Source organism: Vigna unguiculata, chromosome 11 (assembly GCF_037176805.1).
Source record: "Vigna unguiculata cultivar grain cowpea cultivar isolate G323 ecotype 2 chromosome 11, ASM3717680v1, whole genome shotgun sequence".
NCBI classification, from domain to species: Eukaryota; Viridiplantae; Streptophyta; class Magnoliopsida; order Fabales; family Fabaceae; genus Vigna; species Vigna unguiculata.
The window spans coordinates 5,031,016-5,057,701 of NC_140802.1; the positions used below are offsets into that span (position 1 = coordinate 5,031,016).

At 27.7% G+C, this 26,686-nt stretch overlaps 1 pseudogene across 1 annotated transcript; it reads right to left on the reverse strand.

Moving 5' to 3' along the window:
* Positions 1–26: 26 nt before the first annotated feature.
* LOC114169040 (MLP-like protein 43) lies at positions 27–4,005 on the reverse strand (annotated as a pseudogene). The gene is made up of 2 exons (XR_014986260.1): positions 3,779–4,005; positions 27–497 (listed from the first exon to the last, which is right to left on the reverse strand). The product of XR_014986260.1 is annotated as an MLP-like protein 43 (transcript).
* Between the last annotated feature and the right edge of the window lie 22,681 nt (positions 4,006–26,686).

The window sequence follows — 26,686 nt, forward strand, 5'->3', positions numbered from 1 at the left end:
TAATATATTGTACCGACAGAATTCAATGACAAAACAAAAGCAGACCAAAGATATCCTTTTATTCAACACCTTAATACCTTATTGACATATATGACCCCCTTGGATCTTAAGTTATTACACAAACTATAAGTATTATATTTCTCCACATCAAACACAGCTACTTGTAATACATGAGCATAATCTTTGGCCACTCCCTTCTTTCAATTCTTATTTGGTGGCATTTTTTTCAGCCTCGACAATATGAGCATCAACATCCTTAATAACATGGTCATATAATTCTAAGTAGCCATATGGGGGATGAACATCCTCTCTCAGCTTCTCATATTCAATACTCCATCTGATAGCAGTTCTGCCACCATCCTTCTCTATGGCTTCAAAGATTAGCTTCAAGGGCTTATATTTACCATCCACAGCTTCACCAAACAGCTTGAATACAATTGTTTTCTTCTGCTCATCAACCGATTCAATAGTTTCGAGACATGTTACTGTCTTACCGTCTGTTGTTTCACAAGTAACCCATCATTCACAAAAATATTGTGAGAGAACTATAGAAGAATATGTAATTGATGACTCATTTACTGACAATATTTTGGCTTAATGGTTAGATGGAAGGAAAGAAAAAGAAAAGTCATAGGTTCGATCTTTCTTAATAATTTTGAGAAATAAAATTGGTTTAATAGGTTCATTTAATTATACGTCTTGAGTATGAGATAAAGATTAATGAATAGTCTGATAGCAATCCAAAATCTGACTTAATCTTAATAAGGTTTGTATTCACTTTTATATATATATATATATATATTATAAATTTGTCTTAGTTGATGTAGGATCTTGAACACAAATCTTTTAAACACTACTTAAATTAAGTTTTGTTGATATATAAATCTTGCAATGTATTGTCGTAACTTGATAAAAAGAACATATAATGTAAGAAAATTAATTAGTGTTTTCATAAACTTATTATTAATAATTCCACAAAAGCTCATTTTCAACAATGATACAAGAAAATAAAATAAGAAGACTAAGGGATGGCAAATAAACCCGCTTTCGTGGGTATTATCTGAACCCCTCCCTCTTTTAACCGAGAATTCCTGCATTGAATGTGTATGAGTTTAGAAAATCTTTGACTTTTTCAATTGGATACGAGTATGGAGAATCTCCAACTTTTTCAATTGAGTACGAGTATGGAGAATCTCCAACTTTTTCAATTAGGTATGGAGGTATACATATATCCCCCTCGTCCCCATCTTCATACCCCACAAAATACCTTCACCGTTTAAATTAATAAAATATTGACAGTTAATTAAGTAACTCGACATAATATATATATATATATATATATATATATATATATATATATATATATTACACACTTTCTATTTTTTATTTCTTCTAATTGTTTGGTTTGTCATGAAATTAAATTCATTCATATCTTCAATATATTTTTGATTTTATCATAACCTTTATGCAATAATGTTCAAATGATGTATGTCAATTAAATATTTTTATGTCTCACATTTGAATATTTATATCTTTTTTTAATATTTTTATTTATTGTATATTTTTCTTTCGCATGAGAGTGTTTAAGACTCTCAATTTAACTGTTTAATAGCATAAACCTTTCATTTACCCGGTAATATAAAAAATTTATCTTATTTACTCTATTATTATTAATTCTTGTTTCATTTAAAGAACTATTTTGTTTCACTAAAAAAAATTTGTTATTTCTCAATCATTGTCTATGTTGATATTTGAAAAGTTTTCTTAGATCTCTAAGGTATTTTTCATCTTATCATACCCTTAGTTACATTTATTTTCCTTTATTCGATTTCAGTAAATAGTATGTGAAGTTTTTTCTAAGACAAACATTTGATAATTTTTTCATATTTTTATTTGTTGTTTATTTTTATCATATAGAATATTATTTTGATATATTTTATATAATTATTTTTTATTTTCTAAGTCATTATCAATCATACTATAGTTTTGTCACTATAATTGTATAAATAAATTTTATTTACTATAATAGAAAAATTTAATGCAATTGCCATGAATTTTTTTTATCACCATTCAACATATATTGAAGTTCAAAAGATACAAGATCTATGTTAAAATTTTATTATTATTATTAGTTTAATATTTGTTCTTTACTTGATTTTAATCAAGTGATGTATTATAATTTTTATTAGTGTATAGAAAAGATATTCATTCGAATTTAAAAAATTAAAATAAACAAAGATTTAAAATATATTTTAATTTGAATTTTTTTTCTTTTATATTGTTTTAAAAATATTTTTAAATTTTATCAATTAGGTTCCATTAATGTTTGCAAATTTAATAAATGTTTTGGTTCTCATGAAATTTTATTTGGTATTCTAATTTGAAATGTATAATTTCTCTCTAAATATTTAATATCAAATAAACAACCATCCACTTAATATTGAATATTTGATAATATTATGTTTCCTTTACCGTAATTTTTTATTATTTTATAAAAAATAATTAATATTGAAATAGTAACAAAACAATTACGGGTATGGGTACGACAATATACCTGTTACCATGTGGGGATGGAGATGAGGCAAAAGTTTGATACATGTTGTGTTTAGGTATGGGGATGATGATGAATTTTTTTATAGGGATGGGTATGGGGATAGCGAAATGTTCCCGTCCCATCCCGTTGTCATCCCTAAAGAAAACTAAACAAATTGCAGTGCAAGAAAATATCTCATTAAGAACTAATTTTAGTGAGCAAAATTTGTCAGTCACAATAGTGATCAATTAAGATACCAATTTACAAAAAAAAAATTGTTGGTTACTAAAATAGTCACTATTATGAATCAAAAATTATAATTGTTCTTTAGATTGGTTTTTAAAATTTAGCTACCAAAGTTTTAGCTACAAAAGGAACTTGGTCACTAAACATTAGCTACCAAAGTTTTTTCTAGCAAAGAAATTTGTTTCTGAATTAGTCTCTAATTAATTAGTGACTAATTTAGCAACCAATTATAATTTTTTATTTTATAAATTGGTATCCAAATTGGTCACTATAGTGACTAACAACTTTTAGTTACTAGAATTGGTTTTTAATGAGACATTTTCTTGTAGTGTTATATGCATGAGTAAAACTAGTTTATTGTTATCATTACAAGAAAATTCTCCATTAACAACTAAATTTAGTGACTAAAAATTGTTACCCACTATAGCTACCAATTTAGATACAAATTTATAAAGTAAAAAATGATTGGTTATTAAATATTCACTATTATGAATACAATATTTTAATTGGTCTCTAAAATTTAGCTATAAAAATTTTGACTTCCAAAAAAAATAGTTTATTAATTAATTACTAAATATTAGCTACCAAGATTTTAGTTACCAAATAAATTAGTTTCTAAATTAGTCTATAATTATTAGTGACTAATTTAGCGATTATTATTATTTTAAATAATAATTTTTTATTTTTTAAATTGATATTTAAATTCAACACTATAATAACTAATAATTTTTATAGTATTGAACTTAAATATCAATTTACAAGAATAATTATTTAAATATATAATATAGTTGTTAAAATAATAATTATTTTAACAATCAATAATTTCATGACTTAACTCATATCCATTACTTAATTTTAATGTATACAGATCAAACTTATAAGGCTATTTGGATTCGGCTTTTATATTGGTATTTAAAGAATAAGAAAATAAAATAAAATAATTAATTCTGGCATTTTGATTTGTCTAAAATATATAAATTTAACTATAAACATGATTACCTAAGGTATAAGTCCAGTGTTTGACCGAATCATTGGTATGCCAATCATCACCTTCATGGAGTTTGGCTCCATGAACTTTTCCAGCAACGTGTTGAACATGATGGAGTTTTTTGGTTAAGATGTGGAACCACTTCTCTGCAGTTGCATGAACTGGGAGTTCAGTGCTAATTTTTCCAGTAAGTGACATTATCAAGAATTCAAGAAACAAAGATAATTTAGAGAGTAATGAGAATCACTCCTTAAATAGAAAAAATCTTACCAATTTTCTTCACCTGCCAACTAATTAAATTAATTCAGCATTTACTGCTTTTACAGAAATAAATTCTGCCTCGTAGAAATCAGTTCTACCTATAGATGGAAAGTGATGTCTAGGGTAGTTCTTTAATATAGTTAATTGTTGATGATTTTTAATATGGTGTGGTGCCTACACAACTAATTGTTATATACCTTTTAATATGGTTGATTGTTTCCATTTACAATGCGGGATGATCCCAAAACTAGTTACTTATGGTTTTTAATATAAATATAAGGTATCTAGTATAAGAGATTACTTATACAAAATACTCTACATATTAAAAAAAATACGAAACTAATATTTTGGTATCAAGTAAGAAAGAGAATGACAGAGGACTATCATTTGAATATATATATATAAATAAAAGAAAAACTCATAAGAAAAACATTTACAAATCAAAGGATCTATGATAAGGTCAAAAATCAAAACACATGTCCTTAAAACTTATAATGTTCCATAAAGGAGGGAACTTAAATAGCATGAAGATCATGAGAATATTTCAAGAATAATTGTTAGGAAAATTAGTTTATTTCTATGTTTTTGGACTTTGGACATTCTTCTAGAAATTAGTTTGTGTTTTTATGTTTTTTTGGGTTTGGACTTTCTTTTAGGGTTTCTAGGTTTTCTTAAACTTATGTACCTGTGTATAGAGGTACTAAAAGCTTATGTAAACACTTTTGAGTCATATTATACACATTTTCATTCTTTGATAGAGGATTTTCTTGTATTAGAACTCTAATTCTTATCAAAGATTAACATCTTTTGGGTAAATCTTCACTTGACTTATCAATATGCTAGATTGTGGCGTCTCCCATCTCTGTCTTATTCTGCGTTTTTCTCTGATTTATTTGTGTGTGTCTTTTGAGGATTCAAATTTAGAAATGACCATATTATTTCTTGGATAGGATTGTATTATAAAGAAATACCATTTTTTTCTTTAGAATTGAACAAAACGTGTGAGAAATGAGAACAAAAATAAAGATTTTTGTTTAATTTTTTTTTTCAAAAATAAAAAAGAAAATGTGAAAGAGTGAAAGATGAACATAAATGAATATAATTTTATGTTAAAAAATATATATTAATGAGTTTCTTACTCTTTATTATATTTAATTTTATGTTTTACTACTTATTAACATTAAATTATGTGTTTATAAAAAAATCTACCTAATTTAATTTCCAAAAGTTCTCATTATACATATAAAGAATTTTAAAGTTTTGGGGTCACCGACATCTTCCAGCCTCCAAGAAGATCCGCCCCTAACTGGAAATGTTGTGTTTTAGTGGTGGATTGCTTATTATTCTAGTTTGGTGTAGGTTTGATTCGATTTGGTGGAGGTGCTAATTGGATTTTGCATGTACGTGATGTTCTTCGTGTTGGCAGTGTTGGGTTGGTTGGGTGTTGAATCTCAATTCTTGATTTGGTTGGGCTTATGTTTGCTTGGTGATCGGTGTTGGTTCCAACATTTTTGGAGTGTGGCTGGTTGGAGGGATATGTATGGCTTCTTTTTTAGGTTTCATATCTCTTGGGGTTGCTTACAGAATTATGATCCAAGAAAATCATTTTCCTCAAAATCATCACAAAAAGGTATATTTGTTTAAGTTTTTAATAATGCGTGTGATATTCTTTTGTTTGAATTACTTTTTCCTTGTTTGAAGGAGATATGGTTTATGTGCAACTTGTTGAGGATGTTTATCTTGTCAGTTTAGAGAAACGCAAAAATCATTTACATGTGTATATTTTGTTAGCAAAAAAAGGATAAACTACTTACACTTGAAGCTTTGTAAGAAATTTTGTTAACAAAAAATTAATTTTAAAATTTACAACGCCATTAACAATGACAAGAACAACATTACACTTTAATTCTTTTATTTATTTTCTTTTAGTTTAGATTCAGCCTTACCAAGGATTTAATCGACTCTAAATTAGACATTCTTTTATAGTAGAGTCTGTCTTAGAGATAGCTTAGTTGATGGTACTAGTGTTTACATATGGTCGACTCTAATTTTTTATAGTTTTGCGTTGTATTGACTTGGAATGCTTGGAAGACGCTATAGTGTTGTTTTTTCACTATTAGAATTCCCCATTGGCCGACTCTAATTACTTGTTTTCTTGTAATGCAAATAGATAGTGGAAGGGCTTAACCAAACAAGTAGTCATCTTACCATAGAAAATACAAACCCAAATTTTAGTAATTTTAATGCTAACAATGTTTATAAATAGAACATTGATGAAAAAGCTTAGTGTAACATCATACCAACTACGGTATACAAAGCTTGTAAAATAGTTCATGAGACTTCAGAGGAAGCCATACCCAACATCATAGTGTTTGGATTTATTTGACAACTTAAACGATGGTTGATCAATATCTCATAAAGGACCAAAAATCAACAATCTTTTTAGCCATTAAAATAGATGATAATGGTGAGCCAATTTCTCAAGGGTGAAATTATCCCAAATGTTCTTAGCACATCAGTTTTTATCATAGTCCAACACTTCATAGGAGATTCATCCTTATGGAAGGATAGAGCTGTAGAATTATTGTCAAACCTTAAGGATGTTTTCGTTGAGTGAATTTACTATTGAGAAGGATTATCGTAGACGGATATAAGCAAATTCTTTACATTCCAATCTATGAATTTGAGAAAGAGATAAAAGGTTTCAATTAATTCCACTTTTCGGGATGTATTCAATGTTAAATGAGGTTTATTTTAATTTTATTTTATTTTAAACAAGTAATTTTTGACTAAAATATTACAGGAGCGGTGATTTGCAAATTACTTATAAACTTTCATAAACTTCACTTTCAAATCCTCTCATTTTAACTTTCAAACCCCTTATAAAGAAACAACACAAAATTTACCTTCAAATTCATCCACTAATTTCCCTCCATCCTCTCAAAGATATACAAGTGAGAAACCTTGATGGTGTGTTTGGATGAGGTAATTTAAGAGAGTAATTTATTTATTTGGAGAATTTGAATTTTTTTCAAGGAAAATGATATGTTTGGATGAGGAAATTGAAATTGAGGAATTTTAAAAAGGTTTCAAAGGACTAAAATAATATAATTTGAAATTCACTTTAAAAAAGAAGGAAATTGAAGTTTTCCAAGTTATAGAATACCTCATTGGTTAGAAAAAAAAAGAGTTTACAGGTCTTAAAATACGAGTAGGGTCAGGTAGAAGGTCAAGTAGGGTTGGCCTAGGTCGAAAGTTGAGTCGGGCACTCGGGTTAGGTCGAAGGTCGTTCCAAGTCGACTCGAGACGAGTCGAAGGTCACGCCGAACCGACTTGAGTCATGTTGAAGGTCGAGCTAAGCAGGCCCGAAGGTCAACCTAGGCTGAAGGTAAAGTCAGGATAAAGGTTGATCTGGGACGGTTCGGACCGAAGGTCAAGTCGACCCGAATAAGTTCGAAGGTCGAGTCAAATCATACCGAACCAAAGGATAACTTGGGTCAACCCAAGCCAAAGGTCGAACAGGGCCAAACTAGGCCAAATGTCAAGTCGGGCTAATTCAAGCTGAAGATTGAAGTTAAAGTTAGAGTTAAAGGTAGAATTGAATTCATCACAAAATAAAAATAAAAAAAAAACTTAAAATTTAAAATATTTCAATTACTTCATCAAACTAATTATAAGAGATTTCAAATGATACAAGGACAATTTAAACTTTTAACCTTTCTAAAAAAAATATTTTTAGCCAATTTTCCTAAATCATCATAAAAATAATGTAAGGGATAAGATTAAAAGTTTAACCCAAGATAATTTTATTCCTTAATGACCACGTTACTTATGGACAATTAATCTTTCCTTTTTTCAATATTTTACACACACACACGTACATATATATATATATATATATATATATATATATATATATATATATATATATATATATATATATAACATCTCACTTAAATATCACTTACTGATAACTGAGTTCAAACGAGAAAATCAAAACAATTTCTCCTCAATCTAACTATTGTAACAACTTTAAATTATAGTTGAAAAATATTTTATATTAAGTAATATTAACTTCAAAAGAGTTGGATTTTCCAAAAATTCTAAAGGCCTAGTGAAATATTACCAAGATAATCAAAACCCAAAGTAGATGACTAGTTAAGAGAATAAGGATTCTCAACTCAAATACTCACAAATTAGGTTTAAAAAATTAAGGATATATTTGAACAAAAATAGAAACTTGCCAAATATTAAATTCTATTGGATAACATTAATCTTAAGTTAGGCAGAATACAATAAAGAGAGGCGTAAGAAAACTAAGAAGAAAAGAAAAAGGAGAAAGTTAGGGAGGAAACATAAATAGGACAATTCCATGATTCATATATATTATTAGAGTTTTGACTTTATGTATTTATGTTTTTGACTTATGGAATTAAAGTTGACTTTAAATATATTAATTTTGTTTAAATTTATACCTTGAAATTAACTTATTAGAGTTTGATTTTTAGAAAGATTAATTTTATTTATACTAATATTTTATAATATAATTTTATTTAAATTATACCGAAAACCAGTTAATGTAATTCAAAAACATTAATACAATTCTAATAGTTTAAAAATTAACGCTACTTGTATTTTAAGTAATAACTAAAAATAATAATGAATTTAAAAAAAGTTAAAAAAAGTGTCCCTAATTAATACACCTTAATTACAAATAATCTATAGATACCTTACAAATAGGAATACATAGTTTTCTTCTAGATATAGCTAATGTATTATTACTATATCTGTATCATCTCATAATTTCTTTGTTAGGACCATCCATTTAAATGTGTTACCCAAAAACACATACTATTTAATTATTACGTTTGATTATTACTTATTTTAGAAATAAAATAAAGGGGATGTAAATTCGATTATTCTTAAACGGTGCCATAAGGGCAATGGCATTCTCCATACTTTTTATTGAAGATATATCATATGCAATAATTTAATTTTCAGTGCCATAAGGGTACTGCCATTTCCCAAACTTTTGTTGAATATATAGTTTATCACTTTAAATGAAACGACACAAAACCATTAATATATATATATATATATATATATATATATATATATATATATATATATATTGCTTTGTTGTTAAGAACTAAAAGTGATATTTTTTAAACAAATTGTTGTTAAGTATTTTTGTTTAGACTTTAGTCTAGATATAAAGTGTTTATCATAGTAGTTAGGAATGATAACGGGGTGGGGTGGGATAAGGACGAGTTTTGTTATTTTATATTTATTTTCGTATAAAAAATTCATTCTCATTTTCATATTCAAATTTAACGAGTATCAAATTTTTATGTCTTATCTCCATTCCTATTGGGTAACAAGTATAATATTGTACTCATACCCGTACTCGTTTTCTTACTAGTTCAATATTAATTTTAATTATTTTTTATAAATAATAAAAAATTATGGTAAAGAAAACATAATATTATTAAATATTCAATATCAGGAGGATGGTTGTTTCTTCGATATCAAATATTTTGAAATAAATTATAATTGTTTACATTTTAGATTAAAATACCAAATAAATGAGAACCAAAACATTTATTAAATTTGCAAACATTAATGAAACCTAGTTGATAAAATTTAAAAATATTTTTAAAAAAATATAAAAGGAAAAGAAATATTTAAATAAAAATATATTTTAAATGTTTGTTTACTTCAATTTTTTAAATTATAATGAATCTCTTTTTTATACAATAATAAAAGTTATAATACATCACTTGATCAATATGACACAAAACAAAAATGACGCAAAGAACAAATAATAAACATAATAATAAAATTTTAACATAGATCTTGTATCTTTTGAACTCCAATATATGTTGGATGGTGATAAAAAAAATATTCATGACAATTACATTAAATTTTATATATTGTAGTAAATAAAAATTATTTATACAATTATAGTGAAAATATTACAGTATGATTAATAATGGGTTAGAAAATAAAAAAAATAGTTAGATAAAATATATCGAAATCGTATTCTACATGATGAAAATAAACAATAAATAAAAATATTAAAAAATTAACAAATGTATGTCTTATAAACAATTTGAGAGACTATTGAAAGAAGTCATACAAAGAAAAACAAATGTATAATTAAATGTATGATAAAATGAAAAATACCTTAGAGATCTAAAACTTTTCAAATATCAACATATATACTCAATGGTTCAGAAATAACAAAAATTGTTTTAGCGAAACAAAAGAGTTTTTCAAATGAAAAAAAAATTTAATAATAATAATTAATTTTTTTATATTACCTAAGTTTATGCTATTAAACACTTAAATTGAGAGTCTTAAACATTCTCATGTGAAAGAAAAATATACAATAAATAAAAATACGAAAAATTAATAGAAATATTCAAATGTGAGACATAAAAAAAATTTAATTGACATACATCATTTTAACATAATTACATAAAGGTCATGATAAAATGAAAAATATATTGGAGATGCGAATGAGCTTCATGACAAACCAAATAATTAAAAAAATAAAAAATAGAAATTATATATATATATATATATATATATATATAGTTACTTAATTAATTGTGAATATTTTAATAATTTAAACGGGGAGAGAGATATGGCGATGATGGGTATTATGGCGGATATATGTATATTCTCATACCTAATTTAAAAAGTCGGAGATTCTCCATATCCATATCCATACCCAATTAATGCGAAAATTCTTCATCAAAATGAGAATGAGTTCAGACAATATTTATAGAAACTGATTTATTTGCCATCTCTAATGGTAGCCTAATTATAAGTTGGGTTGTTTATTTTTATAAAATTCAATCAATATTATCTCTAGTATTAATTATTTATATTCAAAATTAATTGAAAAATGTGATATTAAAAAAATTAAGAGGAAAATGATATAAAGGGCAATCGCAAGATTTAGAAAAAAAAAAAAAAAGATTTAGAATTAATTTCAGTTACCAATTAAATTAAAAATTTTAAAATTTATATCAATATACAAGCTGAAAACGATTATTGTACCTCAAACTTCGTAGTTATCGTAGTACAAACATAAGCATATCCTTGGCCACACATTTTTGTTTGTTACATTTTCTTCGTCCTTGACGAGATCAGCAGCATCATCTTTAATGCTATGGTCACGGAATAGAACCATATGAATCACATGAAGATGAACATCGTCATTCATCAGCTCAGTGATGGATTTCAATCATTATTTAAAAAAAAATTTATTTATAAATATATAAATTTGAAAAATATAAATATATTAAAATTAAGTTTTAATATTATTTTTTATCTTTATATTTTTTGTCAAATCAACGTCTTCCCAATTTAACTATTTTAACAAGTTTTAAATATAACTTTTGAATTAATTTTATAAATATTAATTTTATTTATGATGTTATTTTATTTAAATTATACCGAAATAAATCAATACATTCCCAACTAGAGATGACGGATTGGATACAAATAGTTCATACCCACAAACTGATCCATAATAAAAAATCTCCTTATTATTTTATTATCTATTTCATTATTTGTGAGGTACTAGTTTAAAAAATATTTGCAAACTTTTTAAAATTTGTGAGTACTCACGAATATCCTTATATATTTAAAAAAAATATTTTATAAATTTTTAAAATAAAATTTAAATAAAATTATGAAAAGATATAAAATAAAATATAGATTAAATTAAATTAAATTTTAGTTCAATTTAATCTAATAAAATATATATTAAATTAAATTTAATAAAATATAAAATAAATTTTAATTTTAATTTTTTATAGATAATTAAATATTCATAAATACAAATAGTATGATACTCATATTTAACCGTTTATGAATGGATAGTAAAATATTCCATGTCTATAATTATCAATTATTCATCGTAGATTTTATCCACAAATAGTCACCTACACGAATAATTTTACATCAACAAATCAATCAAATTAAACCAATAAATCAATTACCATGAAATAGTATCTTACGAAGAGCCTTAAAAGAATAAATTTAAAAAAAATTAAAATCTGTCCATGATACACCTTACAAAATAGGAATACAATATATATATATATATATATATATATATATATATATATATATATATATATATATATATATATATATATATATATAAACTACTTATATGCGATCATGTCATAATGTCTATGTTAGGGACCATTCACTTAAATGTGTTGAGATTGAAATTAAATGTTGCCACAAAAGTAGAAAGAAAATCATGATTTAGACGTCAACTAATTTTCTTAACTATCTTTAGTATGTGTCACTTTAATAACAGCAAATAAACAGTGCCGTAAGGGCAATGGAATTCTCTGTGCTTTTTATCGAAGATACATCTGTAGTTAAAAACATATTAAATTATATAATTTTTTTATGTTTTTAATTGATGATATAATTTTTAATTAAATAAATTAAAATAATTATTATTTCTGTACGGGAAATTGTTCTATTATAATTAATAATGAACATTTTATTTATAGTATTCGTCATTTAACTTATAATATTATTATACATATACATATTTAAAATAATATTGTTCCGATCCTATCCAAATTTGTCTGGCAACCATTGTTAGAAACAATTGCTACATTTTTAAGGTATTGTCCACTTTGAAGGGTGAAGCTCAGTCACGATTTTGTCTTTAAAAAGCGTCTCGGAGGTTGGAAAGATGAGGAGTATTTAAACTGACTCCTAAGCTAGTGGCGGATCTTGAACCAAAATTTTTGGGATGCCAAAATTTTGGTTGAATTACTCTTTTGGTCTATTTTTTCATCCAAAAATATTATATTGATTATCTAGTTTTTTAATCTCAAATTGGTCCTGATTTTTAAAAATTGGTGCAATTTGATCATTTTTGTTAAATATTTTGAAGCGAAGAAATGAGTTTTTATCAAAATTGACAATGAGATTATGTCAGTTACATCAACAAAGAAAACCATCATTATTTACGACTTCAATTTTTATGAAAAAATCTTGATCCAATTCACGAAATTTAACAAAAATAAGACCAAATTGCATTATTTTTTTAAAAATTTGGAATCAAATTGAAACTAAAAAAATTAGAAGATTAACTTGATATTTTTAACCGAAATAAAAACCAAAAGAGTAATCTCAAATCTTTTATATAAACTAGTAAAAATATTGTATTTATTTTTGTATGATAATAAAAAATAATAAAATTATTATTATTATAATTATAAATTAAATATAAATAATTTTTATTTTACTATAATTAATTTTCATTTATATTAATTAATTTTAAAAAAATAAATTAAATAAAAAGATAGTTAAAAATATTAAGAAAATAATTATTTTTATTTAAAGTATTTAAAAGGCCAAATTAAAAAAATAAATGTAGATAATAAAAAAGTATATCTTATGCATTAATATATTAGTTTTTTAAAATAGAAAATATATAAAATATTAATTTAAAAAAATATATATTTTAAAATATATAATAAATTATGTAAGTATAAAAAAAATTGGGGGGAGGGGGGGATGACCCCCCTATGTCATAACCTAAGTGTGTCGTTGTCCTGGGACTTAATGTGTATATCAGAACAAGCCCGTAGTCGAGGGCAAAGGGAGTTGTCGTCGTCCTCATAGATGACGCTAATGTTCCGATCCGATCCAAGTTCGTCTGACAGTCATCGCTAGGAATAACCACCACGTTCCTGAGATATTGTTCGTTTTGGAGTAGTGTGGAACTCCGTCACGATGTTGTCCTTAAAAGACGTCTCAAAGAGTGAAAAGAGGATGAAGTATTTATATTGCTTGATCTTGACTCCTAAGAAATGTGAGACTTATTGGATGTACAAAAACAAATATAAAATAGGATTATATATAAAAATGATTTTCTATTTAAAAAAACTATATATACGTATTAAAATAATAAAAAATGGTAACCGGTTAAACATGATAAACCACAACATACTAACAAATTAAAAAAATTCAACTTAACCTACCAAAATTTTGATTAATGAACAAGGTAGCGATAAAACAAAATCCACTCTCCACCACAACTCAAAGAGTGACATAATAAATGCAAAACCATTACCATATGTATAAGGTGGAATCATCAATGCTTACGTACATGGCTAAATAATTTATACGAATATATAGTTTACAAGAGGGGACATACAACACGTACGAAAATAAATGAAATGACAATTTGAAAACATAAAAATAAATAAGTTTAATTTTTTTTTTCCAAAAATATCAAATTGATCATTCAATTTTTTTAAATTTCAATTTGGTTCTTATTTTTAAAAAATTAATACAATTTGGTCATTTAATAAAAAAAAACTAAATTACATCAATTTTTTAAAAATCGAGACCAAATTTAAACTTAAAAAAATAAAAGATTAATTTAAAATTTTTGAACAATGATTAAAAGAATAATTAAACCAAATAAATAATAATATATGTGCGAATGTGATTACTGAACAATATGCGGTTCTTTTTTCTTCTATCAGATATCAATATATAGCTCGTAATAATGTAATTATTGTTTATCATTTAATTATACTGTAATATGTAATATTGATATCTTCATGTCTCAGTCAATAATCATATATATATATATATATATATATTTATTGAAAATAATTTTGATATAATTTAAAAAAAATAATTAAAATATTATTCTATTGTTACTCATGTTTTCATAGACTTTCAATTGTATGGATTAATGTTATTTATGGTTAACAGCTATATTTTGATTACAATTTATTCTTGTGTCTCCATTTTTTACCTATAAATACCACCTAGTGCATGGAAAAAGACAACAACAAAGAGAACAAACACTATGGTTTTCTTAAAAGTGTTCTTATTTTCTTCTACTATCTCTTAAAACAGTGGTGTTCATAAGGTTCGGAGATCCTTCGCTGCACTCGATCGATCTGACGGGTTATTGTGCCTTGGGAGAGAAACGCATATGATTTGAAACACATATGATTATGTATTGTGTATTTGTACTGCCTTGTGTAGTGGGAACATTTTTTCTCTAAGGATAGCGTTATACGTGCCTTAACCCATGATATTTTTACTCCTTACCTTAATTATTTTTTATCTACTATTTATTATTGTTATAATAATTATTGGATTCTTGATTAATATTCTTTGATTCATATACATGTCACTATTATTATTGTTCTAATAATTATTATTATAATAATTTTATTATTAATAGTATTATTTGGTATGATTATAATTAAATTAGCCTCAACTAAGCCTAAAAATTTATGTGTATAATTGTTTTTATTTTTATTGGTAGCAATAAATTAAATTACGGATAAATAAAGTTCTGGCTCACTAAATAATTTGTTGTGATGTCTAAAGCTAATGTTTTTCCTTCTATATTAATTTATGATTTAATATCTTATACTCTTTCAATTGATAGAAATGTTCTAAATCATGAATATATTTTAAGTGTTTTGTATGAAAACAATTATAAAATATTTGTCATACTAAAACTATTATTGAGTTATAAAAAGCTATGCATTTGCAAGGAAAAAAGTTTATCTTGATATTTATATAAAAAAATGACCAATAATATTTTTTTATCATATTGATGAGTTTAAAAATATTGTTTATGACATGAAATTAAAATGAATTATTTTAATTAATATTATGTGAATGCTGATAAAAAAAAAAATCTTCATATCAAAAATTGAGGAGATAATCAAATAAAATTAAACTTGTCTTCTAGAAATTACCTTATTTTAAAATTTCATGTTTCTGAATTTAGAAACTTCCTTGTTGCTCTACAAGGTTATAAGTGGTTTTCGAGTGCAATAAAATTATTAATTCTAGACATGTATTTTGATTGGTAAATCATATATTTGTGATGACTTGGTTGAGTTAAGTACTTTTATCTTGTAATAAAATATCTAGTAGTTCTTATTTGATTATCACATATGTTGAAAGTATTGATATATGACATGCTATTATTATAATTGTTGATAAGTTTGGTTAGAGACCATTCAAATTATGAAATTTTGAGGTACAAAATTAATTAAAAAGGAAAGTGATGAATATATATGTCTTTAGAAATGAGAATTCATGTCTTTATAAATGAGTATTTTTGTGTGAAACTCATAGTATTATTCATTAAGTAACATATTCATATGTGCTAATCTAATGGTGCAGCGAAAGAAAAAAAAATGCTTTGATATGGTAAATGTTATTCTACAAGTTCTAGCTTGCCTAACATTATATTAGTGAAATTTTATATTCTACTTATCATATTTTGAACACAAAAGATTGTGATAAAACTTTTTATGAGTTATGAAAGAAAAAAAGAACAACATTTTAAATATTTCAAAGTGTGGGGGTGTCTTGTAATGGTTAACATACATGTGAATAAAAAGAAAAAAAATCTTTGGTTATATATTCTGAAGTGAGTGAAAATATACCTCTAGTATTAATTTTCCATGTAGTGATAATATTATTTGTGTTTCTTCTAGTTATGGCAACATGTCCAATTTTTTTAGATGATTGAAGGATATATTAATGTAAATTGGATATTGATTCTGGTGACATAAAATCACCTACTGGTTATGGTTATGTTTTAACTTTGGGTGGAGGTACAATATCATGAAAATCTGCTAAACAAAATGTTGTATCATGATATACCATGGGACCAAAGATTCTTGATGTAAATAATAGTGTTGCTCAAGACAATATTTATTATCTATATGATTTTTATCATTATTAAATAAAAATATACCTCCTATTACATTGCATTCTGACACTCAAGTTACTCTATATATAAAGCTTATAGCAAAAATTTATTTAAAAAAAAATTCATAGGAGAGTGAGACATAAATTTATTAGAAAGTTATCACTCATGTATTAATTTTCTTGATTTTGTGAGGTCAGAAAAAATTGCAGATCTGCTTATCAAAGGGTTGATGCATCAACAAGTATTTGAGATGTCGAGGGGAATGAGATTATAACCTATAAATTAGTTGCAACAATGGACACCCATCTCCGCATGAATGTCGATCCCATGGAATGGAGTTCAATGGGTAACAACAAAGTTGTTGTTGACTAAAGCACACCAATTAATTTGATTAAATTTTATGTCTGATTCCTATGACGATGTGTACTACAAATTGTGGCAATAAGTAGGTTGAGGTATATGCATTATTATGCTTATATATTATTTTTTTAAAATACCTCTTAATAAACCCAATGACGGGTGTGAGTCACAAACCATCCTTTGAGGGTTTACCTAGTGAGTGTGATGGTAGGGCTACCATTATAAGACATGGGCAAGTCTCTAAGTGACACTCATGAAACAAGATACATGTGTAAGGCTGTAACGTGTACCCACTGATTATAACCTATAATAAACACCGATATTGTATGTGTTATTTACTAAAACCCAGTCACAGGGGATATAGCTCAAGACAATCAAGTCTCTGCATTTTCACGGGTGGAAGTTTATAAGCACTAAGGCTCAAACCTGGAAGGTCGTAATGTGCACCCACTGATTAGAACCTATAATGAACACCGATATTGTATGTGTTATTTACTAAAACCCGGTCATAGGGGATGTAGCTCAAGACTTAAGTCTCTACATTTTCTCGGATGAAATTTTATAAGCACTAGATGTAAGACTCAAACATGGAAGATTCCTTACGCAAAACTACAATATTTTTGTTTTAAAAGATAATATATTTTGTTTTATTTTTTTTAAATTATGTGGGGATTGTTGGAAATATTAATATAATTTAAAAAATAAATAATTAAAATATTATTCTACTATTACTCATGTTTTCATGGAATTTCAGTTTTATGGATTAATGTTATTTATGATTAACGACTATATTTTGATTACAATTTACTCTTGTGTCTCCCTTTTTTACCTATAAATACCACCTAGTGCATGCAAAAAAGACAACAACAAAGAGAACAAACACTATAGTTTTCTCAAAAGTGTTCTTATTTTATTTTCTATACTATTTCTTAAAACAATGGTGTTCATAAGATTCAGAGATCCTTCGCTACACTCGATCGATCTGACGGATTGTTGTATCTTGGGAGAGAAACACATATAATTTGAATCACATATGATTGTGTATTTGTATTTGTATTGTCCTGTGTAGTGGGGACGTTTTCTCTCTAAGGATAACGCTATACGTGCCTTAACCCAAGATATTTCTACTTCTTAACTCATTTATTTTTTATCTATTATTTATTATTGTTATTATAATTATTAGTTATTTGATTAATATTCTTTGATTCATATATGTCACTGTTATTATTGTTCTAATAATTATTATTATAATAATTTTATTATTAATAGTATTATTTGAGTAATATTTTCTAATTATATATATATATATATATATATATATATATATATATATATATATATATATATATATATATACACTAAACATATTATGTTTTTCCTTTATTCAATAAATGCTATTACCTATTTTTAATAGTTTTTGATAAATTTTAGAACAAGAAAACTCATCATCTCTTTTATTCATGGCCACCCATATATGTACATATACACTCAACTAAATAAAATCAAAAAAATATCATTTCTAAAGATATTGATAAAATAATTTGTATAATTATGTTCATCAAATAATATTATCATAATATGTACGGAAATAGACTAAGAATATATTTTCTAATGAATAATAAAATAATATTCATAATTATATCACCAAATAATGTCCATCATTATCTTCATAGATAAGATAAGAGTATGTATCCTAATAAAATAAATAACCATAATAATAATATCTCAATTATTTTAAATTGTATTTTTCTCAAAGCCTATGTAAGAATGTTTATTGCTAGTTGTACCTTTGTAATATTTTAAGGTTGTTTTGTAAAAGCTAAGGGTCTTTAGAATTTAGGATTCTCACACGATAAAACATAATAGAGCACTAACCTTGATCCATGAGAGATCATGTGAATATGTGTTCTTCAATATATAATCATGTGTGCTCTTCAATCACCGTTTCCCAATCTATCTCTTTGCCTTTCTTTTTTCTTCTCACACGTTTTTGATGGGTTATTGTGAAAAGAACCTTATGGCCAGAGACAAAACCCCAAATCCTTTTATAAGCCAACGTCCATCAAGTTGGTTTTTATTTTATCTTATCTTTATTTTATTTTATTATCACTTCTCATAATAATAACTAATAAGTCTTTAGATTTTATTAAATCACAATTGAGTCGTCCATCATAATATTTCAAATGAGTCACTAATAGAATTAATTCGTCAATTAATTCTAACATTCTCCCACTTGACTCATATGATGTCATAACATTATGTGATTTAATACATAAACATAATGCGCATTAAAAGACCTTGCATAAATTGGTTCCATCATTATTCATAATTAAAGATACAGAAATAATAAGAGTGATGGCGGTCACACATCATTTGGTCGACATGATCCCTTCCATATACTACTATATCATCCCTTTCTCCTTAATATGACCTTAAAAACTAGAAGTCCATAATGGGTTCAAACATAATGTCATTTTACAAAGCAATAACATAACATAATTTGTTTTCTTCATCATAATTTACATGCATAAATATAAAGAAGAAAACACATATTCAAAAATTTATACATTAAGGAGCTCAGAGTGTCACATAAACATTAAAAACATTAACATTCAATATTTAACATTCACTAGTAGACATAATGTCCATATTCTTTACATGACCAGCATATAATTTGGGCGGTAACCCTTTTGTTAAAAGGTCAGCAATCATAAGATCTGTGCTAATATGTTCTATTGACACTATACGTTTTTGAACTTCTTCTTTAACGGCAAAGTATTTCAACTCCATATGTTTAGCACCTTTAGAATACTTGTCGTTTTTAGAAAAGAAGACTATTGCGGAATTATCACAATAAAGTTCTGCAACCAATTAGCCTGAATTGTGGCCTCAAAGCATGCCACAAATTCAGCCTCCATGGTGGATACAACAATGACAGACTGCTTCGTACTTTTCCATGAAATCGCTCCTCTGGCTAAAAGATATACATAACCAAATGTAGACTTTCTTGTATCCACACAGCCGACAAAGTCTGAATCTGTATAACCTATCACCTCAAGGTGATCAGATTTTCTATAAGTAAGCATGTGATTCTTTGTTCCTTGTAGGTATCTTAAAACTTTCTTTGCAGCTTTCCAATGCTCCAGACCTGGATTACTTTGGTATCTACCAAGCATACCAACTGCAAAGCTAATATCTGGCCTCGTACAGGTTTGAGCATACATCAAACTCCCAACAACATATGCATAAGGGATATTTTCCATTTGTTTCTGTGCCAAATCATTCTTTGGACATTGCATGAGACTAAACTTGTCTCCTTTCTGTATTGGAATGGGAGATGCTGAACATTTATCCATTCTGAATCTCTCTAAAACTTTATTAATATATGCATTATGAGACAAACCTAATAGTCCTTGTGATCTATCACGACATATTTCTATTCCTATCACATAGTATGCCTCACCCATATCTTTCATTTCAAAGTTATTAGAGAGAAACCTCTTAGTCTCACTTAATAGACCAAGATCATTAGTCGCAAGCAAGATATCATCAACATACAGAATCAGAAATATAAACTTACTCCCATTGACCTTCAAATATATACACCGATCAACGGTGTTTTCCTTACATCCAAAGGACACAATAGTATCATTGAACTTTAGATACCATTGCTGAGAAGCTTGCTTAAGTCCATATATCGATCTCTTAAGTTTACACACCATGTGCTCATTTCCTTCTTCAGCGAACCCCACCGGTTGGTCCATATAGACATCCCCTTCTAAATCTCCATTTAGAAAAGCAGTTTTAACATCCATTTGATGCAACTCAAGATCATAATGAGCTACTAATGCCATGATAATTCTAAAAGAATCTTTCTTATAAATAGGTTTCCTTATAGTCAATGCCATCTTTTTGAGTAAAACCTTTGGCAACAAGACGGGGCTTGTAACGTTCAATATTGCCTTGAGAGTCACGCTTAGTCTTAAAGACCCATTTACACCCAACTCTTTTGCATCCTTCTGCTAATTCCACAAGGTCCCATACGTCTTTATGTGCCATTGATTTAAGCTCATCTTTCATGGCATCTAACCACTTATTAGAATTATCACCATTAATGGCTTCTGAAAAAGAAATTGGATAATTATCAATACTTAAGTCATTTTCTGACTCTTGTAGATAAACCACATAGTCATTCGAAATAGCACACTTTCTATCTTTGTGAGATCTTCTTAATACTATTTCTTGTGGTTGTTCTACTATTGGTTCATTGTTAACCTCGGGATCATTAATTTGTAGTTCTTCTTGATTGTTGAGTTTCTACAACATGTGGAACAACAACTCTTGATAAAGAAGTACTAGTTATAGGAACTTGTACTCTAACTTCCTTAATCTTCATATTTTGTGAAGCTTCACTCCCACTGGTTTCACCATTCTCAATGAACCGAGCATTTCCAGTTTCAACGATTCTTGTACTATGGGTAGGACAATAAAACATATACCCTTTTGATTTTTCTGGATAACCAATGAAATATCCACTAATTGTTCTTTCATCCAATTTCTTTTCTTGCGGATTGTATATTCTTACTTCTGCCTGACAACCTCAAACATGCATATGTCTCAAACTGGGTTTCCTACTTAACCATAACTCAAAAGGAGTCTTTTGAATAGCTTTACTAGGAACCATGTTCAACAAATACATGGTAGTCTTTAAATACATGGTAGTCTTTAAAGCATACATCCACAATGATACATGTAAACATGAATTACTTAACATACTCCTAACATATCCATTAAGGTTCGATTACGCCTTTCTGATACACCATTTTGTTGTGGTGTGCCTGACATTGTGTATTGAGCACAAATACCATGTTTCTCAAGGAACTTAGCGAACGGACCAGGGTGTTGTCCACTTTCATCATATCTTTCATAATACTCATCACCTCTATCAGACCTTATGATTTTCACCTTTTTGTCTAATTGACTTTCCACTTCATTTATATAAATTTCCAAGGCATTTACTGACTGAGATTTCTCATGCAATAGATAGACATGTCCATAACGCGAAAAATCATCAATAAAGGTGATGAAGTACTTCTCTTTATTGAAAGAATTTATATCAAACAGACCACATATATCAGTGTTTATGATTTCAAGAAGCTAAGTGCTTCTTGTGACTCCTTTCTTTGGGTGTTTAGTTTGTTTTCCTTTAATACAATCCACACACACATTTAGATCAATAAAATCTAAATCCGGAAGGATTTCATTCTTTACTAATCTTTGCATTCTTTCTTTGGAAATTTGTCCCAAACGTTTATGCCACAAGTAAGCAGATCGTTCATCCACTAAACTACGTTTAGTGCCAACATTGTGATGCAAAGTCATAAGAGTTTCAACATATAAATTATCCAAATTCAATTCATATAAACCATCATAAAGTGTACCAAATCCAATCATAAAAGTACGCTTAAACAAACTGAAACAACCATTCCCAAACTTAAAAGAATATCTAGCAATATCAAGCTTAGACAAAGAAATTAAATTCCTAGTGATACTAGGTACATAAAAAGTATCCATAAGGTGTAAGTGATATCCAATGTCGAGGATTAGACGATAAGTCCTGGCCGCTTCCACTAGAACTTTCTCTTTATTGCCCATGAAGACAAACTTCTCATTTGGGTTTATGGTTCGAGTTGTAAGAAATCCCTGGATCACATTAGAAACATGAGTCGTACATCCAAAATCAATCCACCACGTATTATGGGGAACTTCAGTTAAGTTTGATTCAAAACATACATAAGCATTATAATCACCTTTCTTTTCGAACCAAGCTCTACGCTTTATGTAGTCCTTCTAAAAATGTCCAGACTTCCCGCAAAAATGACAATTGTCATTTTTCTTCTGGATTTTGGTTGAGGACTCATCAATCTTTAGTGATCCTTTACCCTTTCCATGTTTCTTAGCAACTTTCTTTCCAACAGCTCCTTGATTCTTCACATATTGAATAGAGTGGCTTTCTAAGTTCTTCAGTCGGATCTCCTCCTGAACTAGCATATTGTGCAATTCATGCACATTCCACTTGTCTTTCATGGTGTTGTAGTTCATCTGGAACGGACCATACTCAGACGGTAATGAGTTCAGAATGAACTGCACGAGAAAACCTTCATCCACTGCCATTCCTAGAGACTTAAGTCTTGTTGCGATATTTGTCATCTCGATCACATGCTCATGCATGGTACGTGAACCGTCAAACTTCATAGTGGTCAACGTAAAATTTCACAAATTTCATAAATCCTTTTGCGTCATCGGTTTTGGGAAGAACTGACTTTATATTGCTTGCTATGCTCATTCTCATAAACATTAAGCTAAGTCTGTTTGATCTTGCCCAAACTTTGTAATGGGCTTTCTCTTTATTGCTACTGGCATCCGTGATAGCAGTCGGCTTTTCAACTTGAAAAGCTAGATCAAGATCCAACACACCTAAGTGAAATTGGACTTGCTCACTCCAGTCAAGGAAATTCAACCCATTAAAGACTGGAACAGACGAAGTATGCGAGTGTAAAGATACCGGAACAGAGACTGCAATTAACACATGCCTAACATTAATGCTTTGAGTCATAAAACTAAACGTAAAAACAAATTCAGATATAAACAATCATTCTATGCATATTAATGTTCTCCTTTGGGAGATCCACTAATACACAAACATAAACATAATGATGCTAATCATATTATAACATAATTGATAATTAAAATATGCATAAACTAGAATCACCTACTACCTTTGGGTATATAAGTATATAAATAAAACTAGTGACACATACAAAATTATCTACAATCATATTCATTAATTATGAGAATAATTAATCAACCTTTGGGCGATTCTTAAATGCCTTATAATTAATGAATTTCAATTAACCCATAAATTTAATTATTCATAATTTAGCATCCATACTATGGGTAATTGAAATAAAAACATTAACAATTTGAAATCACATAAACTTTAAAATTTTGACCACTTTAGTGACTAACAAAATTTATCATACTTAATTTCAAATAAATAAATACACATTTAATTGCTATAAACTTTATATAGCATCCTCATTAATTTTAATTTAATAATAACAAACATAAATATTATTACAAATTAAAATAAAATTATTAATTATTTATATAAATAAAATAATTAATATTAATTTTATTGGTGACGTAAACAATTAAAAAATCCTAATAAACATCAATTATTCGATTTCGAAAAAAAAAGAAACAAACACAACCCATTCACCTTCGTGCGTCAGTTGAGAATGATTTTCATTCAATTAATAATATCATTTATTGCAATCATAACACACAATTCATGCTGCATCAGTTTATATATCAATGACATTAATATTCACGTAATGGTTCACATCACTCCATTCATTATATTTGATTCCAAAAAAAAAAAAACAATTGATGCATTCACGTAAAAACCATATCATGTGACTTCACGCATGCACTATTCAAATCATGGAAAAAGATGAATCTCCTTTGACAGTTCAATTACGCACGTAACGGAGAAGCTTGATCCAAAAACAGTGACAACGTTTTAACATGCGACTTTATCCAATCAAAAGAGAAATGATTATAATTTACATGAACGCAGCAGAAAACAATTAAAACCGCTATTTATAATATTAGGGGAGAAACACCATATAATAGGATAATCATAAATCCTACAACCTTGCTCTGATACCACATGTAAAAACTAAAGGTATTTAAAATTTAGGATTCTCACACGATAAAACATAATAGAGCACTAACCTTGATCCTGTGAATATGCGTTCTTCAATATATAATCATGTGTGCTCTTCAATCATCGTTTCCCAATCTATCTATTTGCCTTTCTTTTCTCTTCTCACACATTCTTGATGGGTTATTGTGAAAAGAACCTTATTGGCAGAGACAGAACCCTAATCCCTTTTATAAACCAACGTCCATCAAGTTGGTTTTTATTTTATTTTATCTTTATTTTATTTTATCATCACTTCTCATAATAATAACCAATAAGTCTTTAGATTTTATTAAATCACAATTGAGCCCATCATAATATTTCAAATGAGTCACTAATAGAATTAATTCGTCAATTAATTCTAACATGTTTCCCTGCGGTCAAAGTTGAGGCATGTTGTCGAGAACATTCCGAGGACTTTACTTTTCTAATAACATCACTAGTGCATTTTGGATTTTCTAAGTTGGACTTCATGTCTCAGTTACAGTAGAAACGAGGCATATAAACATGCAGTGACAATTTTGAAATTTATGCCATGTTTTATGCTTCGGTTACTAATTCAGTCGAGGCAGAACAAAATCTTCTACCTCGATTTTGAGAGACCTGAGGCCTAATGTCCTTCTAAATTTTTCCACTTTCTTATTGCTTCGAATTTTAAATTTTAAAAAAAGGTTTATGCCTTAGTTATGACTGACCCAAGGCAGTATAATAGATATGCCTCGATTTCCAATTGAACCGAGGCATAAGTGGGTTAAAAAACCCAAAAAATCAGAATAAGTTTCATCTCCTCTAGTGTGCGTGAACGTGAAGAAGAACCTCTCTACTTCTCCAGTGCAATCCTATGACCCACCATGGTAGACTCCGCTGCCGTGCCCACCTCCTTCGCCTGCTATCAGGATTACACCTCCGAGGATGAGCTGTTACGCCTCCGACAACGACAACAGTAGTTGCGCCATATTTGTTCGTGCATTGTGGTATTTTTTGCATTTTCGTTTTGTGATTTGAATATATTTTTTTGGGTGCTTTTTCTCTATTTTTTGTTGTGTTTTTGTTGCAATATAATGTGGTGATGATTAATTTTTCGGTTATTCCATTCCCTGTTTTCTCCCTTTCTCTTTTTGCATTTTTGCAATTAGGGTTTGTTCTTTCTCCATTTTTTGCTTTTTCTCCTCGTTCTTCCTCTTCTTCTTCTGTGTTTTTTTTTTCATTTATTTTTTTGTTGCCGTAGATTTGTAATTGAGAAAGAAGAAGAAAAAGAAGAAGAAGAATTGGATGGGGTGTATGATCAGGTCCTCAAGTGAAAATATGAGGCTTTTCGTGTCTCTTTCTCTTTGCTTATTTCCTACACCAACAACACTTTCCCCGTTGTTAGTTTCTTTCTCCTTTCTCTTTTTCGCATTTCAAACGTTAACAATAGGTTTGGGTGATTGTTCAGTTCCGCTAATTGTAGAAATTCAGTTACATTCAATTCTCCGTAGACTCGAGGTAGAAAAATTAGTTATGCTTTTTATTTTTTAATTTTTAATGTCGATTAGGTTTCAGTTATTCTTAGAATCGAGGTAGTAGCAGTTGGATATGCCTCGATTTTCAACTAAGACTAAAAGTTGACCCTTTTTTGCCCCAATCTTATATGCCTCGATTTTAGAACTGGGACAGAATAACAAAAATAACCGTTGTAAAAAGCCTTTTCTACACTGGTGAATGAGTAACAAAATCCTTAAATTTGATCGATGAAATTTTGTTTCTCATTCTCCTTCGCATATTTGTCTCCATTTTTTT